Raw genomic sequence first — 12977 nt, 5'->3', positions numbered from 1 at the left:
TGTGTGTGTGTGTCTATACACATATGTGGGAGTTACTGTTGTGGCCTGTAAATAATAAAGTGTCCAATAGCATAAAGAGTGTCCATCCTATCCAATCGTAAAAAAACCTTGATGAACTGGAGGAGATAATGACCAATGTTCTCACCAACATTCCTGAAATCATGTTGCAATCAGCAGTTGCGAATGTGCCAGTCCGATTAAGGAAAAGTGTTGACAGTGCTGGAGCATATGTGGAGGTTTTAAGAGTGATGCATAAAACCTCACCAGACACTTTCATTTACAGTTTGTTTCATTTAAATCGGTTCATAAATAAAACTGCTACAACAATTTAAAATTGCAGATTGACTTATCACACACCTTGTATATAAAACAAAACCCCCAAGAAGACCCCCAAGACCCTTAAGACCCCTAAGATCCATAAGATCCTTACCTATAAGATCTTTTCGACACTTTAGATATCTTTCAACCCATTCACCCTTTCGACCTTTTATATTCTTTAAACCCCAAAAACCTTAAGACTTTTACACCCCTTAAGTCCCTTTAGACCCCTTCGACCTTTACACCATTTAGACCCCTTACACCCTTCAGATGTATTGTTGGCTTGGACCCTTGACCATTTAGAGCTTTAGACCACCAAGACCTTTTTAGAAACTATTTACATGCTTGAGAGATTAGACCAGTGTTTCTCAAGGTGGGGCGGACGGGGCGCATGAGGATTCAGAATTAATGAATCAAAATATGATCGCTTTCATAGCTTTGCTATGAGTTCCCTTCTTGGTTGACTCAGCCATTTCTGGTGGTTTTATCTGAAGTACCAGAGCAATACCAAGAGGAGTTATGAGAGTCACAACAAGATGAGTCTGTGAAAACTCTTTTCAAGATCAAAGGAGCCATGATGTGGCTGTCTGAGGAGAGCGAAAAGAAATACCCAAACTCGACTATTTTGGCAAGGGAAGTATTAATAAATTTTCCATCATCTTATTTAGTCGAATGTGGATTTAGTGTTGTTACCGATTTGCTGCAAGCTAAGAGAAATCGACTGGAAATCACGAAACGTGGTGATTTAAGCATGAAACTGACAAAATTGGTTCCTCGAATCAAACAAATCTGCAGCCAGTGTCAAGGGCAGGGCTCCCATTGAAGTGAGTAGCAAGTGAATAAAATTTGCAATAAAGTTTTAATAAAGTCTTTTGAATACATATGTAGTATATACTGGAGTGTCTCCAATCATGGTGGGGCGTACCATTTTTTTGAAAATAAAAGTGGGGCATGGGACAAAAAAGTTTGAGAAACACTGGATTCGACCCTTTCTAATCTCTCGTCTTTTTAGATCTCTCAAGGGTAATAATATTTATGTTAAGTATCGTGAACCTTCAGTTTCACATGGGTAAATAATTATATATAACACAAGGGAGCATTGGTTCAGAAAGAGGTCTGGTTACGAAGTGGTAGCTTGTCCTATCATCTTGTCCTACATTACTCTAATTACTGAGTTCACTTTCATTCCCCGAAAGAAGAACATCTTTAACTACACAATTGAAACAAATAGTTGCAATTGTTTCTGGAACAGTGTAGAATTTGCTGAGATTTTGTTTTTCTTTTTAAGCAAACAAATTTTAATTGTTGTTTCAAACAAACAATTTTCTTCGTAATCAAAAGTTGGAAGAGAAAAGCTCTTGTAATATGAAGCTTTAGTGTCCATCTACATATTACTTACAAACGTTTGTGTGTGTGACGTGTGTGTTTGAAAAGGGGGAATGGGCAGGGGAAAGGGAAATGGAATGTTTTTTTTCAAAGTATGGGAAGAGGGAGGACAGCAATGAAGGGCAAAGAGGTAATGGAGAAGACGTGGTTTTCTCCTGACAAGGAGGAGAGCCTGCTGTCAAACCTCGACTCGGATTCTGCAACCGGTCCAGATGGCATCAGCCCACGTGTCCTAAAAACCTGCTCTCCTGCTCGTGCTACTCCTCCCTCTATTCTAGTCACCCTCTCATTTGCTCAAGGTCATCTGCCATCTGCTTGGAAATCAACAAACATTACCGTTCTGCATAAAAAGGGTACAAAAATTGATCCCTGCAACTACAGACCAATCAGCCTTCTCCACATCATCAGCAAGGTCATGGAATTCATCATCGCTTCAGAGATTAAATCCTTCCTCTTCTCCAATGGCTTGATTTCTGATCAGCAATTTGGATTCAGACCAGGTCACTCTAACCTGGATATGCTGCTTCTCCATCTGTCCATTGGGACCATACTCTTTGCAGAGCATGGTGCTGCCTTAGCAGTCTCCTTGGCTATTGGGCACAATCCTGGATTGTTTGTCACTCCAACACAGGATAATAGCAAACTGGCACTCATTTTGCCAACTTCAGAAGGATGACAGGCAAAGTCAACCCCACCTGTTATTAATTCAACATGGTTATTCTGTTCTCCCAACAATGGATGGAGATCCTTAATGCAAGACATGAAATCAGAGCCATCTCCCTGGACATATCGCGTGCTTTCGATAGGTCTGGCACCCTATCCTGCTCACCAAACTCTCTTCCTATGGTATTCAAAGACATCTCCATTCATGCCTCGCAGACTTCCTCTTCTGTCGCAGCCAACGTGCGGCCCTTAATGGAGTTCTCTCATCCCCTCTTCCTGTCCAGGCTGGAGTTCCTCAAAGCAGTGTTCTGGGTCCTGTTCTTTTTCTGGTTTTCATCAATGATCTCTCTGACTCACTGGGAAATACTCTTTATCTCTTTGCTGATGACTCCACCCTCTGCCGTACCATCTGTCATCACTCAGACCGGCAAGCAGCAGCCTCTTCACTCTCTGCAGATCTGGAGAAAATCACAAGCTGGTCGAACACATGGAACATGTCTTTCAATTCTGACAAATCTCACACTCTCACTATGTCTCTCCGAAAGAACCAATACCCCCCCCCCCCTAATATACTTTCTCAACAATCCTCTTGAAGAAGTCCTTTCATTCAAGCTTTTGGGTCTCACTATTTGCCATGATCTTTCCTGCGCTGATCACATAGCAAAGCTGGCCTCCAAAGCCAGTCACCGACTGGGCATCCTCCATCGTGTCAAGTCATTCCTTGGCACACCTGAGCTCCTGAACATGTACAAAACTTTTGTCCACAGCCTGATGGAGTACTGCTCTCCCTCCTGGGCTGGTGCTCTCGCCTCTCACCTTTCTCAGCTTCACACTGTGGAAACCGAGGCATTTATGATCATTGGTATCTCCTGTGATTAGGCTAAGTCTTTGGGTCTCTCACTCTCTCATCTCAGGCAGGTCGGTGGTCTTTCTGTCTTTTACCATCTCCTCCCCCCCCCACTCTGTTTGAGATATGTCCCCTCCAATATTTCCGCAGGGTGCTCAAGGTAAGACCAGTAACCCCTTTCTGGGAAAACTACGAAAATCAAGAATCACTGCTCGTCTTCACTCTTCCATCCCCAATTTTTCCCCGCCTTTGGAACAAACTCCCACACTCTATTCAATCCCACTCTTCCCTCTAGATCTTCGAAACAGCTGTTCACCACCATCTCTGATCTTCCCCCATCCAAAACCATGATCTTTTCTACCCCCGCTAATCCACCCAAAACCCACCTCCTTCAAATTCCCTGCTTTCCTTCCTGAAAGTCCGTGTAATGACCTGAAAGTTCCTGTAGTGTTCATCTTTTTTATCCTGTGTACTCTGCCCCATCCCTCTCCCTTCCACAGATCTCCTCATGCCTCTGTTCCACCATTTTATCCTTACCTTTCCTGTTCCTCTTGTCTCCTGCTCCCCTTGTTGTATGTTCTGTGTGTTCACTATCATATGAGCCTTGACAGTGTATACAAAAATATAAAATAAAAATTATCTACCAATCTCAAACAGAGTTTGTGTTTGTCTGTCACCCATATAGGGATGATTTTAGAAGGGTTTTTAAGGGCAATCTTTTAACATGACTGTGTTATTACTATGGTCTATTTTTCAGGACAAAAAAAAACTTGAAAGTATTTAAAAATTAACAATAAATACAAAGTGCAGCGAGGTGAAATTCGCTGCACATGATGTGGAACATGCACAGAGTAAAACGAGTGTTCATTTACATCTGTTGGATGTGTAATAAAGAAAGATAATAAAAGCGCACCTGACACTAGGCCGAGGCTTCAGACTTTGGCACGCTCACGAGGCTGTACTGTCAAATCGAAAGGTCCCAGAAGATAAAAAAAAAAAAAAAATAGGGTGACATTTGTACATGTAGTGTTTTTAAATAATGCTTCTTGCGACGAAACATCATATTTTTTTTTTTTTTTTTTTTTTGTATACCTTGGTCGAGGCTCGTATGAGAGCGAACACACAACTCACAGCAAGGAGGCATGAGACAAGAGGGGCGGGAGTGGAAGGGACAAAACATTGGGGAACAGACACAGGTGAACTGTGGAAGGGAGAGGGATGGGGATGGGACGGGGAACATGGCGAGGAGAAGATGGACATTACAGGGACTTTCAGGAAGGAAAGCAGGAGAATTGAAGGAAGTGGGCTTGGGTGGATTATCGGGGGTAGAAAAGATCGAGGATTTGGATGGGGGAAGATAAGAGGTGGTGGTGAACAGCTGTTTTGAAAGCCTGGAGGGAAGAATGGGAAAGAATAGAGTGAGGAAGTTTATTCCAAAGGCGGGAAAAAAGAGGAATGAAAGAGTGAAGATGAGCAGTGATTCGTGATTTTGGTAGTTTTACCAGAAGGGGGTTGTTGGCGGACCTTGAGCGCCCTGTGGAAATGTGGTTGGGACAAATCGCAGAGAGAGCAGGGGGGGCAAGGCTGGAGAGGAGACGGTAGAAGACAGAAAGACCACCGACTAACCTGCGGTGATTGAGTGAGAGGCCCAAAGACTCAGCTTCATTGCGGGAGATGCCAATGATCTTAAATGCCCTGGTTTCGACAGCGTGAAGTCGAGAAAGGTGGGAGGCAGGAGCACCAGCCCAGAGGGGAGAGCAGTACTCCATCAGGCTACGGACAAAAGCTTTGTAAGTGGTCAGGAGCTCAAGAGGGCCGAGGAAGGACTTTGCACGACGGAGGATTCCCAGTCGGCGACTGGCTTTTGAGGCAAGGTTGGAAATGTGACTTTCCCAGGAAAGGTCATGGCAGATAGTGAGACCCAGAAGCTTGAAAGAAAAGACTTCTTCCAGAGGATTGTTGAGAAAGTGGATGGGGGGGTTTTGTAAACGGTCCTTTCGAAGAGACATAGTGAGAGTGTGAGATTTGTCTGGATTGCAAGACATGTTCCACGTGTTGGACCAGTTTGTGATTTTATCCAGATCTGCAGTGAGCGAAGAAGCTGCTGCTTGCCGGTCTGAGGGATGACAGATGGTACGGCAGAGGGTGGAGTCATCGGCAAAGAGAAATAGAGGATTTTCCAGAGAGTCCGAGAGATCATTGATGAAAACCAGAAAAAGAACAGGGCCCAGAACGCTACCTTGAGGAACTCCAGCCTGCACAGGAAGAGGGGATGAAAGAACTCCATTTAGGGCCACACGTTGACTGCGACAGGAGAGGAAGTCTGCGAGCCATGAGTGGAGATGGCCTTGAATACCATGGGAAGAGAGTTTGGTGAGTAGGGCAGGGTGCCAGACTGTGTCAAAAGCACGTGATATGTCCAGGGATACGGCTCGGATTTCCTGTCTGGCATTGAGGACCTCCATCCATTGATGGGAGAGCAGTAGCAGCATATCCAGGGTAGAGTGACCTGGTCTGAAACCAAATTGATGATTGGAAATCAAGCCATTGGAGAAGAGGAAGGATTTCATGTCTGAAGCGATGATGGATTCCATAACCTTGCTGATGATTGGGAGAAGGCTGATTGGTCTGTAGTTACAGGGATCTGTTTTTGCACCTTTTTTATGCAGGGCAGTGATGTTAGCAGATTTCCAAGCAGATGGCAGATAACCTTGGGAAAATGAGAGGGTGAATAAAACAGAGAGAGGGTGAGCAAGAGCAGAAGAGCAGGCTTTGAGGACACGTGGGCTGATGCCGTCTGGACCGGTTGCAGAATCTGACTTCCACTCTCTAAATATTTAAAGTAAAATAATTCCAACCCGTCTTTTTTACGGGCTTTTATACGAGTTTAAATTAATGTACTGTAACAGTGGAGTCAGTTTGAACAACTATTCCTTATCATTTTAAATCATGAACACTTTTCCTATTGAAGAGCTGTGTAAGATGAAAACATATCTGTGGCTCATTTAATCCTTGTGCTAACGGTTTGCGAAAGTAGATGAGCATGCCAATGAAGTTGTTCTGGCAATCATTAAAATGTTGTTATATTAACCGATTGTTTACCAACACAAATTTAAGGTGCCACCCCATATTAATTGCTCTTGAATGAGATGATTAATCAATATTAGGAGATAGACACAAATGTATCGCTATGAGCTGGGGGTTGTAGGTGTTCATGGAAGGTAAAAAGTAGCTGGTTTAAGAGCCAGTGTTTTAAGTATTCCTATGAGTGCAAGGATGTTTGATGTGGTTTGTTGATTTTGGGGAGAGAGAGAGAGGTGGGGGAAGGGGTGTTAGCTTAGAAAATATGTGCTGCTTTATGAACACACACACACACACACACACACACACACACACACACACACACACACACACACACACACACACACGATATGTATTCGTGCCTGGCCGATATCGGCACTTTTTCTGGAATCGGCAGGTTGGAGTCAGTGTAATTACCGATGACAGTGCGTACTGTATACAACCCAAAAACCTTGAGTAGTTTTCATCCTTGTTTTGGGTAAATTTCAACAAACAAAATATGAAAACAACGTTGCATTTTTGACGTTTCAAATAGATGTGCTGCCAATCATCATGTGACGTGTGGAAAAAATTTGGGTCTGTAATTTAGAAAGAACGTTAATACGGCAAGTGGCTCGGAAATTGGTCACAAAGAGAAACCATATCACCATTGTAAAGCACACCAAGTTCATATAAAATAACCAATTGCTTTAGAAACAGTCACGAGGACAAAGGAAAACATGATTGCTCGTACGCTGCTGAGGTTAAAAGTTAAAACCTCCACCACTCATCATCATCATAAAATGTGAGATGAAACTTTGCCACCACAGCAACCATAACCAATCATGCAGCTATGCACACACACCCACGGAGAGTCCCTTCACAGATCCAAATCTACCCATATGTACCACATCCATGTGCGCTGTCTCCGTACCTCTACCTTGTATTGTAGCAACTGCCGACTATACATCCTGATCGGGACACGAACTGCACCACTATCAACTGTAGTAGTGGAGGGCACTTGGCAAGTGGCTGAAGCACTCAAGCAAAGCACTCCGATGAAATGGTTGATAAGGAATGGCCGGCTTGACAAGCGATAGCAAGCTGATTGGTAATGGCACACACCCGCAAAACTAAACATCACCGATTTCTTAACATTTTCAGATTTCACTCCAGATTTTGAGTTATTTATTACACATTATCCGATCCTCCAAACTCAAATTATATTTCGATTGTATACTTTAATTAGTCCGTGAGAGTAGATCATGGAAAATTGCATCATATAATGCATGAAATCACTCCAAGCTCCTGATTTGAAAACTATAGTACTTACAAAAATGATGTGGAGAGTGATTCTAAGGTATGTAGATGAGGCATTCAATAATATCAGTGAGGAAAGTGGGGAAAAAAACATTTTGAGTGCATTATCATTCATAAACCATTGCAGCCTGTTCCAATTTAAGGCATTGTTGAGCAGGTGGAACAAAACAGCCAATTAAGACCCCAGCAAGGGAGATTGAGGTGACCAAGGATGTGCCTGATAAAAGATAATTAAATAAGGCTGTTAATTATCTTCAAAAGGGGTGTTTTAATGAATCTCAACACCCAATTTTCAGTCATGCACTTCCTTGGAGTTTTCTTAGTATGCATGCAAAGTTTCAGCATAATAGGTTTCATTGTTTTGGAGTTATAGAGGAGAGACACACACTGACACACACACACACACACACACACACACACACACACACACACACACACACACACACACACACACATTTGTTATTATAGATGGACAGTCAACCTCTCTCATTCCACAGCATTATGTATTGTTTGTTCCTACCATTTGATTTATACACTAGGAGGGAGAGAACTGTTGCGGGATCATTTTGTCTTGGATTTTATATGTAAATATGACTGATCTCTGGATTATCAGGGGATTTCCATACCGGCTCTCCTGGAAGAGGGACGAGTGGGTTGGACGGTGGCGGTTGAATACAGAGAATTGACTCGGAATCCGAACGTCTCAGACGTCTTTTCTTTCTTGCTAATTGGTGTACACCAAACGTGGGTTTATTTCATATGTAAAACATGAAACCGAGCACGGAATGGTTCACAACAAAGCAACTCAGGACTGCCTATTATTCTTCATCACCATTCTCATTCCGCTTTCCCTTTAATATATTCTCAGGGAAAGAACATTCGCTCCTAGGGACAAACACAACCCTCGTGTGTGATACATCTGGCATCCACTGGCTTTCTTGTTACTTTCCTGGTAAGCATCCTGAAGTATATAGACGATATTGTAATTGCTAGCGTAGTACTTTCATTAACTTTGTGGCTGACACTCTCCCACGCATCGAGGTATTGGCGATATCTTCTACCAACACACTGGCCATTGATTTCAGTCCTTCTTATGTGGAAAAGTACAAGTACAGAAAAGTACAGAAAAAAAGCTTACTGTATGGAAAAAATTGAGACACTCATACTAAAACTAAAGTGCCCCCCCCCCCCATGTCTACAAATTGATTCATACCTACTCGATAATTCAAATATACAAAACTAACCAGAAATGTCTCGCACCCTGACTATCTTGCTATGCTGATAAAAGACTAATTTCAACATGATGACTTGTTACCCCCTTTGTACAAATCAACTTTTCGAATAAATCTCACCCAATAAACATTATACACTGAAGTATAACAAAGAATACATTCCATATTGAATCTTGCGCATCCAAGCATTATTCTCACACTGCACCAACGCACCACCTAATAGACAAAAATAATTGGTGGCAGTCTTTTGGTTTAACCATAAAGTCCATCCAATCATTGGGACCATACTCTGTACAGAGCATTGGTGCTGCCTAAGCAGTCTCCTTGGCCACTGGGCGCAATCCTGGACAGGTCGCCACTCCGACGCAGGATACCAGCAAGCTGGCACTCATTTTGCCAACCTCAGAAGGATGACAGGCAGAGTCAACTCCACGTTGTATTAATTCAACAGCTGGGTGGGATTTCAACTCAGGATCCTAGGATCCCAAGCCCACCACCCTAAATGATTAAGCCAACACCAGGCATCACCATGAAGTGACTGGAAGGTAATGAAATTTAAAATACACTCCTGTGGCCAGGTTGGAACTTCTGATTAGCTTGGATGGAAGGCTTGATTTAAGGCAGCTGTGTCACTATAACAACCCAATGTGGAGTGGCTGAAGAAGATGCTTTGTCTGTGGAAAATTGCCGAAATTGGAGCTAAAATGAGGTGTCCTTCCTTGCACACCTGAATCCACCTACAAGACCTTCATACACAGCTTAATGGAGTACTGCTCTCCCCTCTAGGCTGGCTCCCCTGCCTCACACCTGACTCAGCTTGATGCCATGGAAACAAAGGCCTTCAAAATCATTGAAGTCCACGGGCTCATTGCTTTCCCATGGCAGACAGGTCGTTGGTCTCTTTGTCTTCTACCGCCTCCTTTCTGGTCTTGCACCCTCTGCACTTTCCATGCTTTGTCCACTCCCACCTTGGTTTACGCAGGGAGCATGCAGTTCACCATCAACCCCCTTCTGGTGAAACTCCCAAAATCCAGAATTACTGCTCACCTCCCCTCATTCATTCATATTTTTTCCTGCCTGTGGAATCAACTTCCTCATTCTTTTCATTCTCATTCCTCCCTTCTGGTCTTCAAGACAGCTGTTCACCACCATCTCAGATCATCCCCAATCCAGAACTATGATCATTTTTTGCCCTCGTCAGCCCTCTTCCCCCAACCCCCCCCCCAATCCGCAAGCCCACCTCCTTCCAAAGTTCTAGTTTTCCTTCCTGAGAGTTTGCTTCTGTATCCATTTTGTCCACCCCATGCATCCTCCCCTACATCTCTTTCCTCCCCACTTCCCTTACTTGTCCAAATGTCCCTCTATTTTATCCTTCAACCCTGCTGTTAGTGTGTTTCCTCTCCTCTCTCTACTGTTCCTTTTGTTCGCTTGCATCCAGATCTGTTCAGTGTTCTCGCTCTTCCATGAGCCTTGACTTTGAAAACAAAAAATAAAAGGAAAGAAAGTGGGTTAATTTGAAGGAGAGCTGAGTTTGACCACCTAAAACCATGGCTGTGCATGATCCCTACTGGAACGAGAACCTGGGTAAATCTGGGCCCCACGGGTGGCATCTACACTATGTTACAGTTGTACCTGCAGGTTGATGCACCATGTTTAAATTCCTTATTAACCGGCTGTTCCTGGAAAGCTATTAACTGGCTGATATGACTGCAGACTTACTCATGATCCCTCCCACCCAGAATATTCCAGTGAAGTCAGTCACAGGATAGACGGGGGAGGGGGGGATGCCAAAGAAGGTTCTGTGGACATTTGAAACATGAACTTTGTTACGTTTCATCTGAACCATGTGCTTTGCCTCACCCATGTCTTATCCCATCCCTGCTTACTCGTGCTAGTGCTAAATCACAGACTGCCACTTTGATCTTAATGAGAGGGTTAATAACAGAAAGGAGCCCCCATTGTCATTCTCTCTTGTATATTTGTCTGTTTGTGTCTTTTGTGTTTTATTGTCCACATTTCTTTGCACAGCTAATTTATCTTTACTGGAACCACAATGATTACTCATTGCATGGCAGTGAAGGCTTTGTAATCTGTGCATGCCTAATTGCTGCTGTTTGTAGAAGTTAATCATAATTATTTAGGATTTTGGACAGGAAATGTGTTTTGAAATATGTGCGCAGTTGTTTAATTAATTAGTGTTTATGAATGGGTTGACTGTTCATTCTTATGAACATGTCCATGATGCAAGTTTGAACTCACATCAAGTAGTTTTGTGATCGCAATTGCAATGCTGACATTGCTTGTCTCATCTTCGTAATTGGATCACAGCTCGAAAAACATTTGGACCATTGGAGCTGTGGTGTATCACTCCCTTGGGAAAATCATTTTGACCCCTGAATCGGACTCCATCTCACAACAGTATTTCCAAAATGTCAAAAGAGCAAGGAATAGGGATATAATTGCAGAAACAATGATGATGTAATCACGTGGACACAAGCCACATTTTTCCTCCTCAGGTTTGTTGATGACCTCAGAGTAAAGTTTCATGATTAATTTGATTGATGAGGAAATGATCAACATGTAATGGGCACAAAGTTGGTGCTTATCGTAATTCTGGTACATTATTAACGTCGTCTGTTTTCTCCGTAAGAAAGCCGCATCCAATGCTCTTTTATTTGTCATTGTAACTCTCATAATAAACTTGTCCATTTTGAATGATGATTAACGCGTTCAAAGTGACCAGTAATTCATTGTTTGATATGACGGGAACAGCTTGAACAAACTCAGCCCAAGTCCTGAGAACACATCAGCGAAATAGTCTATTGTGAGGTCTTCATGGGCAATCTTGTGCCCTTGGAAGAATCACAGACGCTTCATACTTTATATGCCTTGAAGGTGATACATCAAGAGGCCAACCATTCTTGTTCTATATATTTACTATGACAAGAGGTTGGTACATTTGCAAATCCTATGTGGTGGGACGTTTTCCTTGCTGGCATTTTGCACTTGGATTTCTAAATTATCCATCCATTTTTCTCGTTATATGTCAATTTAACATCCTATTTTAAACTACAATCTATGGATACAGGAATATCAATTCCAAAAAGAGTTGAGAGCCAACATAAGGAAGAGTCAAACACAAAGAAGAGTAAAAAGCCAATGACACTTACTTGTTTGTAGCCACGGTTAAGCAGTTTCTACTGGAGTAACCTTCTCCGTTCCAGTTCTGCTTGGCTATAACTGTAACTTCCTATCGCTGCCTTTTACTGTCAGCTAGGAGAGCAGTTTGGACACACAGCGGGTCGAGGAATTCAAAAGAGCTGTTGGTTATGGCCTGTGCCCTACTGTTTACACTACACGCTCTAAATGCACGACAGTCAGGGTTTCCTGTAAACCCTCCCCACATCCTCCTCCTCCTCCTGCTGCTGCCCTCCCACCATATTTCCTTGTCCCTCATGTTTCTTTCCATCACTTATCAACCACCACCAAAAACCTTCTCCAAACTGGCCCTTTATATAATAATCATAATTGATTACAATTTAATTTATTTATATATATCGACAAAAAAAAAAAATATATATATATATATATACATATATATATATATATATATATATATACATATATATATATATATATATATATATATATATATATATATACAAATATTGTACAGAAAATAATGACATATATATATATATATATGTCTGCATATACACATATATAAATATAATATATATATATATATATATATATATATATATATATATATATATATATATATATATATATATGTCATTATTTTCTGTACAATATGTATATGTGTTTATATATATATATATATTTATATATATATATATATATATATATATATATATATATATATATATATATATATGTCATTATTTTCTGTACAATATGTATATGTGTGTATATATATATATATATATATATATATATATATATATATATATATATATATATATATATATATATATATATATATATATATATATATATATATATATATATATATATATAGCGACCAGGGTTGCGTCAGGAAGGGCATCCAGCGTAAAACCTGTGCCAAATCATTATGCGGATCATGACGGATGATCCACTGTGGCGACCCCTAACGGGAGCAGCCGAAA

At 41.6% G+C, this 12977-nt stretch overlaps 1 protein-coding gene across 2 annotated transcripts in view; it reads right to left on the bottom strand.

Annotated features, from left to right (window-relative positions):
• The window catches only part of LOC147028294 (uncharacterized), a 52551-nt gene extending 40330 nt beyond the window's left edge, over nucleotides 1–12221 (bottom strand). The window contains exons 1-2 of one of the 2 annotated variants that reach the window (XM_085878569.1): nucleotides 11997–12198; nucleotides 8221–8318 (exon numbers count right to left, since the gene is read on the bottom strand). The gene's annotated coding sequence lies outside the window, so the exon portion shown is untranslated. Of the gene's footprint in view, nucleotides 1–8220; nucleotides 8319–11996 lie in introns of both variants that reach the window. The other variant, XM_085878568.1, reaches the window with a different exon arrangement.
• Between the last annotated feature and the right edge of the window lie 756 nt (nucleotides 12222–12977).

The sequence above is a fragment of the Eptatretus burgeri genome, chromosome 4, assembly GCF_056783735.1.
Source record: "Eptatretus burgeri isolate ZD-2024b chromosome 4, Ebu_testis_v1, whole genome shotgun sequence".
Lineage (NCBI taxonomy): Eukaryota > Metazoa > Chordata > Myxini > Myxiniformes > Myxinidae > Eptatretus > Eptatretus burgeri.
Note: the sequence above shows the minus strand (reverse complement) of the source record. Positions and strands in the feature narration are given on the sequence as shown.